This window comes from Salvelinus sp. IW2-2015, linkage group LG11 (assembly GCF_002910315.2).
Source record: "Salvelinus sp. IW2-2015 linkage group LG11, ASM291031v2, whole genome shotgun sequence".
In the NCBI taxonomy this organism is placed as follows: domain Eukaryota; kingdom Metazoa; phylum Chordata; class Actinopteri; order Salmoniformes; family Salmonidae; genus Salvelinus; species Salvelinus sp. IW2-2015.
In genome coordinates, this window is record NC_036851.1 from 10,363,365 (window position 1) to 10,382,580 (window position 19,216).

General features: G+C 43.8%; 1 pseudogene; it reads left to right on the forward strand.

Moving 5' to 3' along the window:
• The first annotated feature begins 2,341 nt into the window (after positions 1-2,341).
• LOC111969769 (semaphorin-3F-like) overlaps positions 2,342-19,216 on the forward strand; it is an 82,385-nt pseudogene continuing 65,510 nt past the window's right edge.

Consider the following 19,216-nt stretch of genomic DNA (forward strand, 5'->3'; position numbering starts at 1 on the left):
GAATAGCAGGCTATTGATTGCTTTCCAACGCTTGCAGTTAGCCACTGATTCCTTCAAAACCACTCATTGTTGAATTTGCRATTTCCAACTTGTTGTGTAATGTTTATGTCCAATGGCCGATGAGCACCAATACGTTTTATCTATAATTTCTCTTCATCATTTCTCTTCATATGACAAGGATTGAAAAGGATTTGCCAGTAGATTGTCGACTTGATATAACATGACTTGATGTCATTTTATCTGTGGCCAATCACCTTGAACCTCATTGGATGGGCACTTCTAATGTAACTATGGCAGCACCCAAGGGGCTTACATTTTCGTGCTCTCCCTGTAGATTTTGTGGTAACGTAGTGTTCCCATGAGTGACAGAACACTGAGCCAATCACGGGGTAACTAGACAACATTACCAACCCCTACACTCCGTATTTTCCGCAGGCTGCCCCACTACCACAGAAAGCACTGAGCTCAGCTGAAACACCTGCATTTTTGAGCTGCATTACTCAACAAAGCAAAGAGACCATGTTTGTATGCGGCTTTATTAACTCAATTATATATATTTTTTATATTGTTTACAAACTGATATGTGACACATATTAATGCCAAAATAACATGCAAAACAGGCAACAACAAAAAACAGTTAAACAGGTGGGGCTCTGCCCCACCTGCCTTGAATGACCGGTCGCCACTGTATGGTACTACACGGATCAAAATTAAAAAGTGAAACACTGTTTCCGAGGTCGGACAGGCAGACTTCCAGGCTTATATTAACCCTGCTGTACCAAACTAAATGCTAGGCTGGAAGCACGGGGAAATAATGTGTGAATTGAAATAAATGCAAAAGATGATTCAGAGAGCAACATGATATTCTAATGGAGGCACAGTGATCATTTTCAGATGTAACTGTTAGCAGGCAAAGTAGGGGTGTCTATGACGGCCTATACAGCACGACTTGGAACGCTGCTTGTCCAATCAGCATCCAGGATACCAAACAACTAGTTTTATAATGTTTTGTGCACTGTGTATATATGGCTCTGCTGTCTGCTCCCACCTAATACTCATTATAAACTGGGTGGTTCGAGCGCTGAATGCTGATTGGCTGACAGACGTGGTATATCAGACTGTATACCACGGGTATGACAAAACATTTCTTTTTGACTTCTCTAATTACATTGGTAATCAGTTTATAATAGCAATAAGGCAACTTGCAAGGGCTGTAACCAGGCAATCCGCATTGTGTTGTACATAAAAACAGCCCTTAGCCGTGGTATATTGGCCATATACCACATCCCCTCGGGTCTTATTGCTTAAATAGTACCCCATCCGAACATCATTGCCCATTGTCAGGTAGCCTAGAAAGCATGTTGGGAGTGTTGCAAATAAAAAGCTCTGCATGAGGCACATTTTAGGCACAAAACATAACAGTCCATCCTCCGTCAGGTTAGGGCTCACAAACTCACTCCCTTTTCTGCTTAGGCAGCTGGACTGTTGAAAGTATACAATGGGCTGATCTGGCATCAGGTGTGTTTACTCAGATCTGGCCAAGCATCTGACTGCTGTCATCAGAACCCTTCCCCCTTCACACACATACATGCTCTCTCGTTCTCCCAGTAACACACACAATGTGGGATCTGCTTCACTGATGCAAAAGACCAGTGTGCAGGACACAATGAAAACAAACTCAACATCTATGAAAAATCTATGCTCCAGTTGAGATTTCATGAGGTTTTACTCAAAAGCCTAAGCAAATCTTAGATAATCCTTTGTGTTGTGTATTAACTCAGCAACCCTTTCCTCTGAAACAGAATGGAGGTTTTTTTCTCATCTCCCCAGCGGCTTCGTTTTTTTCCCCAGGATGTGGCTTACATTTTCTGCATCACCCATCTCAGTACACTTTAGTGGCACTCTTCCGCGACTTCACAGACGTTTGCATATTTCGAAGACAAAACTTCCCGAGAATATGCGAGTGACAATAAAATGACACAAGGACCGACTCTTGAAATTGCGGACATCTTCAAACACATGGAAGCTGCGAGTGCAGCTCTAGACATTACTGCAATACTCTGGATGGATTCATGTCTGGTGCGATCTGATGTAAATCACCAACCCAGTAAATAGCCTAAGTCTAGGGGCTATGTATAAGTTAAAAGGATATTCTGAAACGTCCCGTTTTGAAGTTAGGCCTAYTCTACCTGTGGGCTCTGGATGCTGATGTGCAATCTTGCCATTGTGTTACAGGCACATCATTTTCAGGGGGGCGGTACAGATGCGTCTGCAGCTAAGGTAAGTTCMCGCCCCATGGGTGTGTGTCTATGTAGACTACCGGCGAGCGCACTGTATTCACCTGCCAATGCGTCTCCCCTTCAGTAACCTACAGAGCTGTCTGTGGTGTAGTGCGCCGCGTCAACTTTAGCAACTCCTCAATTTCAAGGAATAACAGATATTAACGAGAACAACAAAGTGGGATTGTACACTATTGACCGAGACAAGAGTAGAGAATAGGAGACAAATATTGCAAGCTTAGGTGATTGCCAAGTTCATTTGGATCCATAGCTTTGTTGCTGGGGAATCGTGCAGGATCTCCGCGGCTTCATTCGTACACTGGGGACGGAGAAGGAGAATTTAGTAGGATTTTGTTATCTGCCTTCTAAATGACTCTTATGACCGGAATCGGCGTAATTTCCACCGGGCAATAATAACCAGGTAGGCACAACAGTAGGCTACTTAATTTATCTAATGTTTTCATGCATCAGGTTTTTCGGTCAAATCATGACTCATGTGTCCGTGTTGAATTATTTAGTATCCTAAGAGATTATTATCAAGACAATGCCTCCAATAATTGAGTCGAACTACAATTGGTGATTTAGACCTATTGTCTATTATGTATTATTATTTTCAGTCCACTTAGCCAAATAATAAGTTMATGATGCTTTGTTAGGTCTCTGTTTATTTTTATTATTATTAGGCCTACACATTTATGATTTATTTTGTTGTTGTTGCTGTATGGCTGCACGAGGAACAATATAAGCGTTCAGATGCGGTAGGCTATGGCTTGATATTAGCCATAATTCTTCTGCATTTCAAACGGCTGTAGGAGCTCTTGCATGGTCTTTTCAGCTACTTCTCACGAGCGTCACAAGAAGCCAGCATTTTATAGCGTTCAAGTTTCTTCATCCAACAACAGGCTGTAGAAGCCTGCGCTCCTAATTGTGTGAACAGTCAAGACTGTTCGTTGTTCGCTTATAACAGGAAAATTTTCCCACTTATAGCCAGCCTAATATCTTTTAAGAGTAGCCTAATTCATTTTCTATTGTACAGACTTTTAATGTTATTCTAGTTAATTATAGCCCAAACCCCATTCCCGAATAAAAAAGGAGTGTGTAGTGTTTTCTTTATATTCATTAAGCAGCGGTGGCCCATCTCTGTTGTCACCGCTGCAAAAAGCCTCTGCGTAAAAACAAAAGAGTTCATATATACAGTGCTAGAGGCGTCACTACAGACACCCTGGTTCAAATCCAGGCTGTATCACAATCGGCCGTGATTGGGAGTCTTATAGGGCGACGCACAATTGGCCCAGCGTCGTCCGGGTTTGGCCGGTGTAAGCCGTCATTGTAAATATTAATTTGTTCTTAACTGACTTGCCTAGTTAAATATCGGTTAAATATAATAATAATATTTAAAAATATATATATAGCGCGGCTCGGCAGAAATATATATATATATATATATATTTCTGCCGAGCCGTGCTTTTAAATGGATAGTCGCTCTCATTCGGGAACTTCATCCAACGTCCTTTTATGGTAGCTTTAAACCCCATACACTGTTGACCAGCGTTTACGAACAGAACAGTGATAGATGGCAATGAAAGGATTTAAATAGCCTTTATGGGCTCCAACCCCCATAAATCAAGCACAATATTTAAATTATCTTTACTAATGTGGTATTTTGTTAAATAGGCCTATCCTGGGTGCTTTTAGCGATGTATTACATACACTAGCAGTGCTTTCAATTGTATTGGGTTGCGCAAAAGAGTCCTTCCGAAGCCAGAAGTTCAAGTTGTGCTGGTGGGCGGGACGGTTGGTCATTATGAAGGGGGAATTTGAAACAAAATATCTAAAGCATCATATTATATTATTAAATAGACTTTTRAAWTGTGGGTCTGTTGTAGACCCACTTATTTTCTGCTTAGGTCATGTCAAAATAAATGTCCCCCACAACTTATTCCTTTTTTGTCCACATGTGGTGCATGTCAGTGGAGATTCCTCAGAGGAGGAAGGTGAGGACCATCCTYCTCAGTGAATTTCATAAAAATAAAAATAATGAAACATTAAAAAACGTATCCTTTTTAGATAAAACTATACTAAATATATTCACATTTCACCAAACACAGTAATTGATTAAAACATACTGTTTTGCAATGAAGGTCTACAGTAGCCTCAACAGCACTCTGTGGGGTAGCACCATGGTGTAGCTGGAGGACAGCTAGTTTCCGTCCTCCTCTGGGTACATAGACTTGAATACAAAACCTAGGAGGCTTGTGGTTCTCACCCTCTTCCATTGACTTACACAGTAATTATGACATCTTCCGGAGGACGTGCTCCAACCTATCAGAGCTCTTGCAGCATCAAATGACATGTTGTCAACCCAATCAAAGGATCAGATAATTAATATAGTATTGAAAGCATAAGCTACAGCTAGCTAGCTAGCACTGCAGTACATCACATGTGGTGAGTAAGACAATAGTTGAACAGTTTTGGATAAATTCATTAACGTAAAAATGAAGGAAGAGAGAGAGCGAGAGAGAGAGAGAGAAAGAGAGATATTCCATTGTAGTTGTAGTCACTTTCACTTAGCTAGCGAATGCAGCTAGGTAGTTTAGCCTACTCAAACACCTGGCTCAAACAGAGAGGGATGCTAATTTAGCTAGCTGGCTATGGCTAGCCAACACTGGAACTTTTCCAAGTCAAGGTAAGTTTTTGGTTTTATACATTTATTTCTAAACTGCTTGCACTGTACACTGTATTGCATGATTGTCGCGGGTTTACTAACGCGTTAGTTCTAGTAGGTTTGTTGACTTGCTATGACGTTAGCTAATATGGTGACAATGATGTAGGCTGTGTGTAGCAGTTAGCTCTTATGATATGAAGGTTTGGCTTGGAAAGTTTTTTTTCGCCAGGTCACATATAGCTGATGTGTTGAGACTGAAGACCCTAAGCAAAGGGAAAAGGTGCGAGAAGGAATTCTACAGCGAGCAAAATGATCATGCTGTTTGTATGTGGCTGCTATGAAAGTGAACTGTACTTGCGTGTGATCAGGGGTCTATTCAGTCCACCGATTCTGTTGAAAATCCTTTCTGAAACAGGGATTAACATTCCTGAATTTATCCAATAGAAACTCTCGTTTGTAACTGTTGGACTAATGATTACAGCCTAGATCAACTAGATGCAGGCAAGAGTGTGCAAGGCCGTATTGAATGTGTCACTGTCTCTCACCTTGATTACTCACATTTTTCTCTCATTCATAGGCTAGGTTGTAGCAACCTCATGATAGGTATAGGGAMAATTYKARTATCATGTAGTAGCCTAAACCTATTGATGTTACATTGAGCTGGGTGAATGGTATATGAATGACCGTCATCTAATATGTTTAATAGAATTAAGGCCATGCTCATAAAAACATCTCCTCCCTCATCTTAAACATCACAACCGCCACTGGTGCACGTGCAGGACTTTTCATTTTGAGTTAAGCAGTGAGGAAGTGGGTCTACAACAGACCCAACATTTGGAAAGTCTGTTTAATGATATGATTCTTTTGATATTTTGTCTCAAATTCCCCCGTCATAATTACCAACAGTCCTGCCCACCTAGCAATGCTAGTGTATGTAAATTCACCCACCTAGGCCTATCCCTACAACAAGATGACGTCGACAGACACGGTCGCCCTATGTCTTTCTCCTAGCCAACTTTGCAGTACTTCGTTGTTTTGTGTGTTATTTCTTTACAAGCATTTCACCGCACCTGCGATAACATCTGCAAATCTGTGTACACGATCAATAAACTTTGATTTGATTATTACAGTAGAGCCTATTCATAGGATATTATTATTTGTAAACGGCGCCCGTTATTGTCAGCTTTTGGATATCTAGTGTGCTGCGTGCCTGGGTAAAATGTCTCCATATTCGACAACAGACTCGTTCAGTGGGCATAAAAGTAGGGCCCAGATCATTTGTGAGAAGTGGGAGTTTGTGCACCGGTGAGGGCAACGAGCCCGCGCTGGTGTGAGGCAGAAGTTATTCCCAGAGAGGGAATAATAATCATCATCACAGATATTTAGTTGGATCCATAACTGTATAAGGAAGGGAACGATAACGGCAGCGTAGCCTAGTGGTTAGACCGTTGGACTAGAAACCGAAAGGTTGCAAGATCAAATCCCTGAGCTGACAAGGTACAAAGCTGTCATTTTGCCCCTGAACAAGGCACTGTTCCTAGGCCGTCATTGAAAATAAGAATTTGTTCTTAACGGACTTGCCTAGTTAAATAAAGGTAAATAAAAAGTAACAATGAGCTATCTTTGATCAGTAACTGTAATATAATACTTAAATTGGAACCTTACTTTGTTATATTTCTCATTACCGCAAAAAGTAATATTATTACTGTAACGCGTTACTTTGTAAAGTATTACCCAGAAAACTGGTGGCATGTGTGTGTGTTGGAGGTTTTTGTATGGGGGTGTGATACAGAGCTGATCATCAACTCACTCTCTCCCTCTCTTTCCCCAGGTACCTGGACTCTCTCTCCTCTTCTGTGTCTAGAAGCGGAGGGACCATGCTGTGGGACAAACTATGGTGGCTGTCCACCTTGCTGGCCCTGTCGGCCGAAGCATTGCCCACACTGCCCANTGAGCCCCTCTCTGCCCCTCGGGTTTTCCTCTCCTTCAAAGGTAAGACACACTTTTAGATATCTTGCCTAGTTGTTGTGGTTCTCTGCGACTCTGAAACAGGTGGATAGTATTTCCCTGTATGTGAGCTCTAGTGGTTGCTTTTATTTTCCCAGCTCATCCTAGCTTTGTGTTTGCTCTTTGTGAAATGTAGGGCTTAGGGGGACTAGGAAGGCGTTACAGACAGCTACGTGCTTGGCACACCGTGGTGTCAGTGTGAGCCCAGCCACCTCTCTCTGGCTGAAGCTTGATTATCTGCTGAGAGAGGAGGTTGACGAGAGAGATGAGCAGGGGAGAGAAGAAGTGCTGTTTGTGCCTACTTGTCAGGGCCAGAGACCAAATCTTCATTAAACAGACTGTCTGACTGACTACCACAGTMCTCCAACAGCGTTTTGTCTGCCCTCGGCAGAGCCCAGTGTATTATGAATACTTCAACTGGCACATGAGGCCCTGTCTGTGTAGTGAACTGTACCTTGAAAGTGGACCTTTATGGTGTACCATAATCTCTGATGCTTTATCAATCCCGTTGCACTGTGTGCATGTAAGGCTAATTGTGATGTGAACCCTGGTGTGGAGCTCAAAGGAGAGGAGGCCTCGCTAAACCTCCAGATGTCTTGAAATCCTCATCACCTCATGTGGGGAATGAGAATAGATTCTGCACTTTTCTTTTTTTTGTCTGTGAGTTATGTGGAATTGGGCAACCTGAGTCTCTCTCTCTCTCTGTCTTTCTCTCTCTCTCTCTGTCTTTCTCTCTCTCTCTCTGTCTTTCTCTCTCTCTCTCTCTCTCTGCCTCTTTCTTTTTGCTTACTTGTCGGTTTTCACTCTCTAATTAAGTTGGTTTTCACAACCCACTGGTTTCAAGTTTACAATCGCACTGCTCCAAAATGGTCATTTCTTTCCAATTTCCTTTAAATTAGTTCCTTTTTTTTGTTAGTTATTGGTTTTTGAGAGATCTATAGGGTTGTTCCATTTGAATTCAATCCCTTTTTGACTGCATCCCTTTTGATTTGAACAAAACGTTCCATACATATTTGCCCATAGTAGAAGTGGTCAGAAAGTGACTTTTTGGACCTGAATGTAAAATATTGAGGTGTTCAAAGTTGACCCATTTTGCATTCCCCACCATACCATGAGACATCCAAGTCTTAGTCACTGGAAAAGATTAACGGTTGAGTTTGATATTATTTAAAAGCTTACAAACAGCGTTGTCTATTTTATGATTTTGCATGCTCTTGAATACAGGGTGGGTGTCATATTTTGGAAAATAAATGTACTAAAATGCTTATAAAATTGACATTTAAACTCAAATTGGGCCACAATGATGGTTGGAAGCCCACACATCAGAGAATGTTGACTTGAATGGGGATATCAGTTGTTTTAAATTATACTGTCAATATTGTATAGGAAACCTATTTAAATATAAATATTAGAATAGACAATTCCCAAATAAGTTGACATTCGATGGGCATCTTTGTGGTAGTAATTGGAAGTTACAATTTCAATTAAATTTACATTTCAATGGTGTTTCAGCTACATTGCAGTGGTCTGAAGGTATATGTCCATTCTCTGAATGATGTTTCTATGATTGAAATGACACCCACCCTGAGTAGGCTGTGTCTCAACCGATGGTGGGCACAACACAAACACCTCAGACAATGTAAAATAGAGTCTAAGCTACAACATATGTAAAAATGGGGATTTACACATTTTACGATCATTGACGCTAAAGGTTWAAAAAAAATCATCATTTGTATGTAAAAAAAAAAAAATCAAGAAATTATCAGATGATCAGATACATCAGATTACAACCTTGTTTGTAAGATTTTAAATTATATCAAACTCCGTTAATCTTTTCCAGTAATGAATACTTTGAATTCTCATRGTATTGTGGGGTATGCAAAAATGGGTCAACTTTGAGCACCGATGTCTCTTGAATGTTTTGGCATTTAGGTCCAAAAAGTCMATTTCCGACCTCTTCTACCATGGGCAAAAATGAATGGAAMGTTTCGTTCAAATCAAAAGGGGTACGGTCAAAAAACATTTGAAATCAAATGGAACTAGCCTACATGCTTGACAGAGCAACTTCACTTTGTTGGTGACTAGAATTGAACATGAGCTGCACATTTTCTAATTGTGTTGTTTTGGCTCACACTAAGGGGAATTGCTTTTAAATGTGCCCATATTGATTCCTTTATGGACCTTGGTGAGCCAAATAATTAGCTACACATTTTACAAAGCATACACATGGGGGGCAAGATTCCTTGGAGCTTTCCAAGAGGGCTCGGCTGAATTTTAACAACCTCTTGAAAATGCAACTCTAATCTCCTTATAACCATCCAACTGTTTTTAACAAGCTTTATGTTTTCAACGCTCCAAGCGTTACACAACCTATTGCACCCACTGGTTCATGCTGGCAGTCTCTGTCTATTGGAACAGTTATACATTGTGGACTGTGTTGGCAAAATGCAGAAGCTCACCTGCGGCATTAATGTGGCTTCCGTCTAATACCACTAGTGTGGTCTGATGGTCCMTATGTCTTCTTTAATCTGGTTGGTCTGTTGCCAAACACTAAGGTTCAAACCTTCACCTCAAGTTTCAATATCAGACTTGTGGACAGTTTTTGACTGTTTTAATGTCCTTTTGTGTTGTTATTATGTTATAATCTTGGATGAGTTTGAGTTGCTTTTGACCTTGTGCTGGTCATCAGAGGGGTTAGACTTTGGCCAGCCCTGTCTGTTGAGGAGGACTCAGACCGTCAGACAGAGTAACTAAAACAAGTTTGGGAGTTCGTTTAGTATGTCTGGCATTATTGATTGCTTTGAATCTGCACGTGGGTGCCTTGCAACACAAAGACACTTTCTGATTTACATTAACTTTGTGTGTATATATATATATATATATAAATACAAGCACTTATATATATTATATACAAGCCTTCTTTGGATGAGGACTTGAGTGCTTGTAGGCTCCTGCTACTTGGAGAGCATGATCATCGTCAGTCAACTCATTCAGGGAACCTGCGCTACAGACAATCTCACAGAGACCTCGGACTGATGCATCTAAGATAGAAGAGGCATTCTTTCAGTTAATGCAACTACCCTGGTTGAATCCGCCTTCAAGTCATGTTGGTTCACATTGCCATTTAATGCACCTTTGTCATCAGTTCACAATTGAGGTTCTATTTCAATAGAAATGTTATAGATCTAGTTCATCTTCTGTCATTTTTTTTCCTCAGTGGAGAGAGAGAGAGAGAGAGAAAAGCTTTCTGCTGAATGAGTGAAAGCTTTAAGGATTTACATGCTAAACGATGGCCCGGAGGAGAGAGGGGAGAGACACGTCACTTGCTAGCCATCACATAACTCCATTGTGACATGACAGCAGATTCACTATGATTAATTCCCAGCACAGTGGTTAGGAAAAGCTAAATGCTCTAGGTAATTGTAGCACATGTTTTTTAGAATGTCGTTTTCAGTCATTCTGAGCTGTACATTTCTATATATTTATTCAACTGACATTCTCATCTGAGTATTGAGTTCAGTTTCAGTTTTCTTGATTCTGAAATCATTTTTAGTTTCTGTTGAATAACATCCGCCTGTCTACCTTATCTTCAAATCTATGCCTAAGTCCCCATCAGGCCTGAGCTTTCTTTATAAGTTCCTATCAGTTGTCTGTAGTATACTGAGGTTTATAAAAGCAACCAATGAGCGGGTCAGAGTCAGTGCAGGGCTCTGAGTTATCACCTGTGATAAGAGAAGAGCAAACAGCGGCTCAGAGTAAAGGAATGTCCACTCGGTACTCGTAAGCATCGATCATCTCCCACACTGCTTTAGCAGTATAAGCCGAAAGGGGAAGAAGAAACATTGGCACATGTACAAACAGGCAGGCATGAACACCATCTACACCTATTGTATACACTACAGCACCGTTGAAAAAGGTACACACACAAAAACACACATACAATCTCACGTACAAGTACAAACATATTTTCAAAGTGCTCATCACAGGCTGCTTAGCCAACAGATTTTATGGTTATGAGATAAAGAGGGCACTTGGGTCTTCAAAGAACAGAGAGTGTGTTTACAGACATTGCTGAGACCTATACTAGATGTGTAGACGTTGCCTCACTTCCTTCCGGCTGGTGGAAATTGCTGACAAAGTGGATGGTGAAGGTTGTAATACAATGTTACAACACAAACAAAGCACCACCATTGTGTTCCTTATTAAGTGTACCTTCTGCTATCTTTATTTGTGACGAGTGAGTAGGACTGACTGGTTTTAGCTTCTGATTTTAGCTTCTTATTTATGCTCAAACAAGCTCTATAATTACGTGCTATTTCAGGGTGTGGGGCTCCTCAGGGGTCATGACCCCCAAAAACAGGATCCAGTCACACTTGGGCTTAACTAACGGCCCCCACACCCTGGGAGAATGGGAGCGTATTAGCTAGTAATAGCTTGTTACGCTAATCTTCAGTTGCATTTGAAAGTGTTTAACGTTGTTTTCCTTTTGCCTTCAGTTCAGGGTGAAACACCTGGAAACAGAGTTGCCAGTGAGCGAGGGAGAAAAAAACACTTGAAATGGGAGAGAAAACGCACGGCCAGACAGTCACATAATTGGACTATTTCTCATACAGAATCTCAAGGTTATTTCAACTTCCCCTGGCTTTTTTCTTTCCCCCACTCGCTTTATCTTTCTCTATCACACAACATTACGGTTAAATAATTATCACAGTAGCACAAAGAGCTCAGTGTTCGCGCACCTCTCCTGTCTGTGCTCCCCGGGTGTACGATATTAACACGAGAGATCATGTCTGACTATATGCCTGCGTCCCTATTCTGTGAATTAGGCTGCTACTCACAGTGACCTTCAYTTAGACTTCATTCATTGTTGCTCTCTGGCTCTGCGATTACAATAGCCCAGATTTCTTAGATTAGAAAAAAAGAACCGTGGGCAGACATAGTGCTATGCCTACTGTGGCTGGTAAGAGAGTAAAAGCTATTCATGGATAAATGCCCTGCTGGAGGTGCTTCCTAAGCTTTCCGCCTGCCTGTGGTTCGTTTCTCCACTGTGTGGGTTGTCTGATACCCTTGCTGACGTGTCTGCTGAAAGGGAGAGCATTATGGCAGTCCATTTGTGCTCTGTCTGTCTGAGAGCCTTGCGCTGAGCTTTCCACCCCACTGTCAGTGTCTAAAAGGGAGAGAGACGGCCAGCCAAGAAAGAAAGACAAGAGAGTGAGAGGAGAAAAGGCCGCAGTCGGGTCTCCATGTAATGGACACGAGGTGGGAGTGTGTGTGTGTTTGTGTGGGTTAGTTGGTCGGTGGGTGGGTGGGTGGGTGGGTGTCTGTGTGTGCGAGAGTGAAACAGAGAGAGTTAGATGCCCATGCGTTTATCTCCCTCCATCTCCTTCCATCTCTCTCCCAGGCTCCAAGGTTCCTATTTATTTGGGTCAATTGTAAGTGTGACACTGGAGCCAGAGCTAAGTGCCCCAGCAGGCCTCACCAGAACAGAGGCCCTCGGCAATCAATGAGCCGCTGAAAGCTTATCCACAGCTAACCTGCCAAGAGACAGCAAGTGCACAGACCCAGGGTGACTTTGCCAAGCCTTCCCAAGTCTTCCCAGGCAGAACAAAACCTGCCCTGGGCTCCAGACCTCCAGACCGACATACTGACACGGACACGGTTTCAGGGTGCAACACTCCCAATGAGACCAGAATCAAAACCACCAGTACAGTACAAGGCTTCTTGCTTGCCACTGCCAATCAGTTATGATATATCCACTGACTCCTTCAATAACCGTTGCCTCTCCCTTTTTAAACAAAGGTTCACTTAGAAGACATGAAACTTTGTAAAGGTATAATGATCACTGGGGAAACAACGTCTGAGTCTCCAGTTATGTCCGCTACTCGCGATGACTCAACGTTTCATTTTCATAGCAAGCAGGTAGAGGTGGCTGCTTTTTGCCTAAGAGGTCATTGATTAACTTGTCTTAAAGTTGATTATGGTTCCATGACATCTGACCACATGACCAGGTACAGGCAACACCTGGCAGAATGACATCACATAGACCCAGCAGGATACATAAAAAGAGACTGCCAATATCTTGATGATTTGCATAATTTGCTGACTATTTATGTGCACCCTCCCACCTCCATAGCACGGAGTCCCCTAACCCAGCTGACACAGAGAGCCACTGCTGTTAGGTAAGGATGGAGTGTGCTATGTAAGACATACAATGTAAGGGGCAGCAGACATAGCTAGTACATCAGTCCACGCATCTAATGTCAAAGCCCCTGCCTGCCTGCTCTCCTCTCCCTACTGTGACTGAGCTATTCCACCCCCTTGCTCTGCACATCTGCTGCTGCCGTGTCATATTTAATCTGCGTCCCACCTCCTCCCTCCCTCTCCCTCGCTCCTCTCTGCCGGCTGTGTGTGTACACAAACTTTGATAAAAGATGCACAGCACTGTCGCGGATAGAAGATTTGTAATACATGTAAGAACCTGCAGTCATGCCTTTGCTGCGTGTTGGCAGAGTGGGCTCTGAGAAGCCAAGTCAGTGCAGTTCCCACGTGTCACTTGGGTGGTCTGATAGTTTAGGTCTAGTGGGTCGGTGCTTTTCCACTGATCTATAGATTGGGGGTGGTGGATGGAGTTCTCTGGGTTGCCAGTTTTCTACTCCCATGCATGAAATGTGTATCAGCATTGTTACGGTCAGCAGGCTCATAGCTCCCCTTCGCGTCTGTCTTTTTATCGCTAAGGCCTTTGAAAAATTGCTCCAACAGAATTATATGAGGTGGCTGTGGCACGCAAGCCTGAAGAGAACATGATTATCTCACTGGCTGTGTTTCTCTCCGGAGATGATGGGGTGGTATATCCCAGCAACCTCTGCTCCGCAGGATTTGTGCTGTCAAGCTGGGATTATTCAAGGAAGAAAAACACAAGGTGACAACTCAAACTCTAAATATAGTGTCCTTCATGTCTCTGTTTCTCTGTATGTATCCTCCTCTTCTCCTCCTCCTCCTCCTCCTCCTCCTCCTCCTCCTCCTCCTCCTCTCCTTACACCCTCTCTTGTTGCTTGTTGATAAGGGGTTGGCAGGGGAGGCGGAGGGAGGGAGGAAGGGGAGTGACTAGCATGCTTCCCACAGCTGGGGCACCCTGTTTTAGCACGCTCCAAAGGGGAAAGGGGAAACTGCCGCAAGGTCTCTGAAGTGACCAGACTTTCACTGGGGGAGAGGAGGGAGAGTAGTATATTTTTTTCCATGGCAAAATGTTTAACACGAAGCAGACCAAACTGAACTTTGAAAACCTGCTGTAGGCAAAATATTGTGTGCTATAGCACGGAAAATAAATACATGTGATTCTGGTTGACAACATAATGATGTTTGTTTCCAAGTAATCTCCTCTGTTCTTTTCTGTGTCGTTTTATGTCAGCCCCGTTGTATAATGGCTGGCATATTTCTACCATCAAGCTATTAATCCCTGGCTCTCCCCCCTCCAAATGATCTCATGGCTTTAAAAGAAAGACTTGAAGCACTTCAAAACTATTCTTCAATCAACGCGAAGGGACAGCAAATGAAAAGCAGGCAGGCTGGTGCATTTTATACTAGTGTGAGCAGAGTAGTTCATGTTAGCAGGCGACAGTGACGAGACAGAGCCATTACCAAATAGTTATTCACGCTGCAATCTCGCTCCATGGAGTTATAAAGGCACACCATCCAAATGAATTCATAATCTGTACAGGGAAAGAACAGATTCCCTTATCTCCGGGATCTGCTTGTCAGCCTGTCTGACGTAGGCGGCCTGTCTGACGTAGGGGGCCTGTCTAACTTAGGGGGCATGTCTAAATTAGGCGGCCTGTCTAACGTATGCAGCCTGTCTAACGTTGGCAGCCTGTCTAACGTTGGCAAGCCTGTCTACGGTATGCAGCTGTCTAACGTATGCAGCCTGTCTAACGTTGGCAGCCTGTCTAACGTTTGGCAGCCTGTCTAACGTAGGCAGCCTGTCTAACGTTGGCAGCCTGTCTAACGTTGGCAGATGTCTAAGTATGCAGCCTGTTAACGTTGGCAGCTGTCTAACGTTGGCCTGTCTAACGTAGGCGCCTGTCTAACGTAGGCGGCCTGTCTAACGTAGGCGGCTGTCGTATAGTAGGTGGCTGTCTACGTCTGGCGGCTGTCTAACGTTGGCAGCCTGTCTAACGTTGGCAGCCTGTCTAACGTTGGCGGCCTGTCTAACGTTGGCGGCCTGTCAAGTGCCGGCTGTCTAACGTAGGCGGCCTGTCTAACGTAGGCGGCTGTCTAACGTAGGCGGCCTGTCTAACGTATGGTGGCCTGTCTAACGTAGGCGGCCTGTCTAACGTAGGCGGCTGTCTACGTTGCGGGCCTGTCTAACGTAGGGGCCTGTCTAACGTAGGCGGCCTGTTAACGTAGCGGCTGTCTAACGTAGGCGGCCTGTTAACGTTGGCGGCTGTCTACGTAGGCGCCTGTCTAACGTAGGCGGCCTGTTTAACGTAGGTGGCTGTCTAACGTGGCGCTGTCTACGTAGGCGCTCAGCTAGGCGCCTGTCTAACGTAGGTGCTGCTACGAGGGCCTGTCTAACGTATGCGCTGTCTAACGTTGCAGCCTGTCTAACGTTGGCAGCCTGTCTAACGTTGGCGGCCTATCTAACGTAGGTGGCCTGTCTAACGTAAGCTGCCTGTCTACGTAAGCTGCCTGTCTAACGTAGGCTGCCTGTCTAACGTAAGCTGCCTGTCTAACGTTGGCTGCCTGTCTAACGTAGCTGCCTGTCTAACGTAGGCTGCATGTCTAACGTAAGCTGCCTGTCTAACGTAGGCTGCCTGTCTAACGTAAGCTGCCTGTCTGACGTAGGCTGCCTGTCTAACGTAGGCTGCTGTTAACGTAGCTGCTGTCTGACGTAGGCTGCCGTCTAACGTAAGCTGCCTGTCTGACGTAGGCTGCTGTCTAACGTAAGTGCCTGTCTGACGTAGGCTGCCTGTCTAACGTATAGGTGCCTGCTCTAACGTACTGCCTGTCTACGTAGCGCCCTGCTGTCTAATGCTGCCTGGTCTAACGTAGTGTGTCTGACGTAGGCTGCCTGTCTAACGTAGGCGCCTGTCTACGTAGGCGCCTGTCTAACGTAGGCGCTGTCTAACGTAGGCTGCCTGTAACGTAGCTGCCTGTCTGAACGTAAGGTGCCTGTCTGAAGCGGTGAGCTTGTAACGTAGCTGCCTGTCTAACGTAGGCGGCCTGTCTAAGTAGGGGCTGTCTAACGTAGGCTGCCTCTAACGTAAGCTGCCTGTCTAAGTAGGCTGCCTGTCTAACGTAGGCGATCTATGGAAAGGCTGCAGATAGGATGGGCACTGAGGTGGGCATGACGTGGAGAGGGACTGTTAACCATACAGGAGAACAGACAGACAGACAGACAGACAGACAGACAGACAGACAGACAGACAGACAGACAGACAGACAGACAGACAGACAGACAGACAGACAGACAGACAGACAATGAGGTGTGGAGTGAGTTTGAGAAGATGCAAGAGTTGTCCAGACCAGAGTCTGCCAGTCAGTACTTACAGTACAGTACTTACAGTACTGACATACACACACTATACTCTTCCATATTCTCCTCGTTCTCACCCTCAATCTTTCTTTACTCTGTTTCTCTTTATTTCACCCAGATACTGTACATTTTTTACCTTCCAACAGTGTTCCTCCCCATTACATTTAAGCTCCCTATAGGGCGTGTACGTTAATAGCCCGATGTCTTTAAACTTCATGTTTATCTATGCATGTGTGCATCTGTGGAATTATGTTTTGATTTGAATTCTGACCAACCATGAAAAACCAGATCGAATACAGCTTTTATGGTTTCCCCGTAGTGCGGGTTTCAGTTTTCCCAACACATGAAATGCTTCTTCAGAATGCAATATCACATGTAGATCATAGTTTTCTTCACATGGGGCCACTTTGGCATGCTTGGTAAATGGTCCTTCTGTTTCGCTCTCAATGCTGTGCAAAGGGGGGCAACACTCAGCAGGGGTGAGAGACTGCCACATTCTGATGCATTTGTCTAGATGTGTGTTAATGTCTCTTGATGTCTGCTGCGGCTTTTTTATCCCCGTTGAAATGTGACAGACAGGATAAAAATAGGCTCAGTGGTAGATGCAACRATGATGTTGTCTAATTTCATTTTTTTTATCCCCTTTAAAACAGAATTGAGGATTGCTGAACATTCAGACATGAGCTATGTCTTAGGCCTAGTTTAGGTTTTTGTTTGGTTTTCATATGCAGTTGACCCTTGGCTATAGGCGTCAATGGTCTTCTGGCCATTGTTCCTCGTGAATGTAAGAAACTCCTTGGTGAATCCATGCAAATCCTTTGCTTCTAATGAAAGAGTATGGAGGCAGAGGCTATAGAGTAAACCCCAGCCCCTGATATTAAGATGCTCTTTGACAGCAGCGGAGTGGGGAAGGCGAGGGATGGAGGATAAGGGGAGCATTGCAGTGCAGTTGGAAGGCAAAGACAAAGATGATAATGATATTTCGAGAAGTGTTTCTCTTAAGATTCAAAGTGACAGAGAAGGAGAGGAGATGGAGGAGGATGAGTGTTTGAATTTCATCTCCTCAAGCCTGTGTGTGGTGTGTGTGTGGGTGTGTGTGTGTGTGTGTGTGTGTGTGTGTGTGTGTGTGGTGTGTGTTGGTGTGTGTGTGTGTGTGTGTGTGTGTGTGTGTGGTGTGTGTGTGTGTGTGTGTGTGTGTGTGTGTGTGTGTGTGTGTGTGTGTGTGTGTGTGTGTTGTGTGTGTGTTGTTGTGTGTGTGTGTGGTGTGGTGTGTGTGTGTGTGTGGTGTGTGTGTGTGTGTGTGCGTCTTCACTCAGCTCTTGTTTCAGGAGGACAAAGAAAAATGGAGCCACATGTGTCTGGAACAGGAACAGAGGTGGAGTGTGACAGTACTTTGGTTGGTTGCATAGCAGCGTTGCTGTCACTTCTCCTCTCAAACAAACCAAACTGAGTTCAATGCTCTCTCTTCAGAGGGAAAAGAAATGCAATCTCTGGATTGGTCTTATTTCTCCTGGCTTTTGTTGCATCTCTGCACACAGATGGAGTCTGAAAAAGACAAGGATAGAGGTCTGCTAGGTAAGATAATGTGGATTTTCAAAGATAGTTTAACCTCATATGGATTCATACAGATTCAATATTGGGAATGCGATTGAGTTTGGTGTGTGGTGTGTGTGGTGTGTGTGTGTGTGTGTGTGTGTGTGTTGTGTGTGTGTGTGGTGTGTGTGTGGTGTGTGTGTGTGTGGTGTGTGTGTGTGTGTGTGTGTGTGTGTGTGGTGTGTTGTGTGTGTGTGTGTGTGTGTGTGTGTGTGTGTGTGTGTGTGTGGAGAGAAATCAAATGAGAAAGAGACATAGAGAAAGAGAAAGTGGAAAAGTTGATTCCTCAAGGACACAGACACCTGTGGGGCCTCCGATGTGGCCTGTGTGTGTGGGAGTTCTCTGGGGTTCGGTCAGGCCCTGACCCCAGGGCTGAATTAAGGGGACGGAGTGATGGGGGTCAAAGGCGCTCTCTCTCGCCCTGCTGGCCTGTTTATCCAGCCAGACATGAATGATTCCTCAAGAACCCAGACAACGTATTATTTTTAAACAATGTTCTGAACAAGGAATTCATCAACTTTCAAACATGAATTATGAAGGTTATATTTCTTTCATGACCTAAAAATATGTATAATTTACCTTGTTCGTCATTTTATTTTATTGCAGTTAAGAACCGCTAGGCGACTTATGACATCCCATGGAATCCACACTCCCATTCTTCCACTACTGAGTTATTAGGTAGCCAGAACACAAGTGGAGGTTTGTGTTCAATCTATATAAAGAAAACTACTAGAAACCCTCCATAAACCAATGGGAGTAGTTAGGAAATGGAACATAGATTTTAAAGACTACTAACAAAATACATACTGGAAAAGAGTCTGGAACAACTTCAATGTTGTCCCGAAATCTGAGTCATCGACTAATCAACACTACAAATTAATTCACAGATTTTATTTTGACTCTGTGAAATGCCAATTTAAACTTGCTCCTATCCTAATTTGTCTGTTGTGTTTCTCAAACCAATATTGGAAGCTACATACACATGATGTGGGACTGCCCCAGTGGTGAAACTCCTGGTCACATGATGTGGGACTGCCCCAGTGTGAAGACCTCCTGGTCACAATGATGTGGGACTGCCCACTGTGAAGACCTCCTGGTCATGAATGTTGGGACTGCCCCGTGTGAAGACCTTTTGGTCAC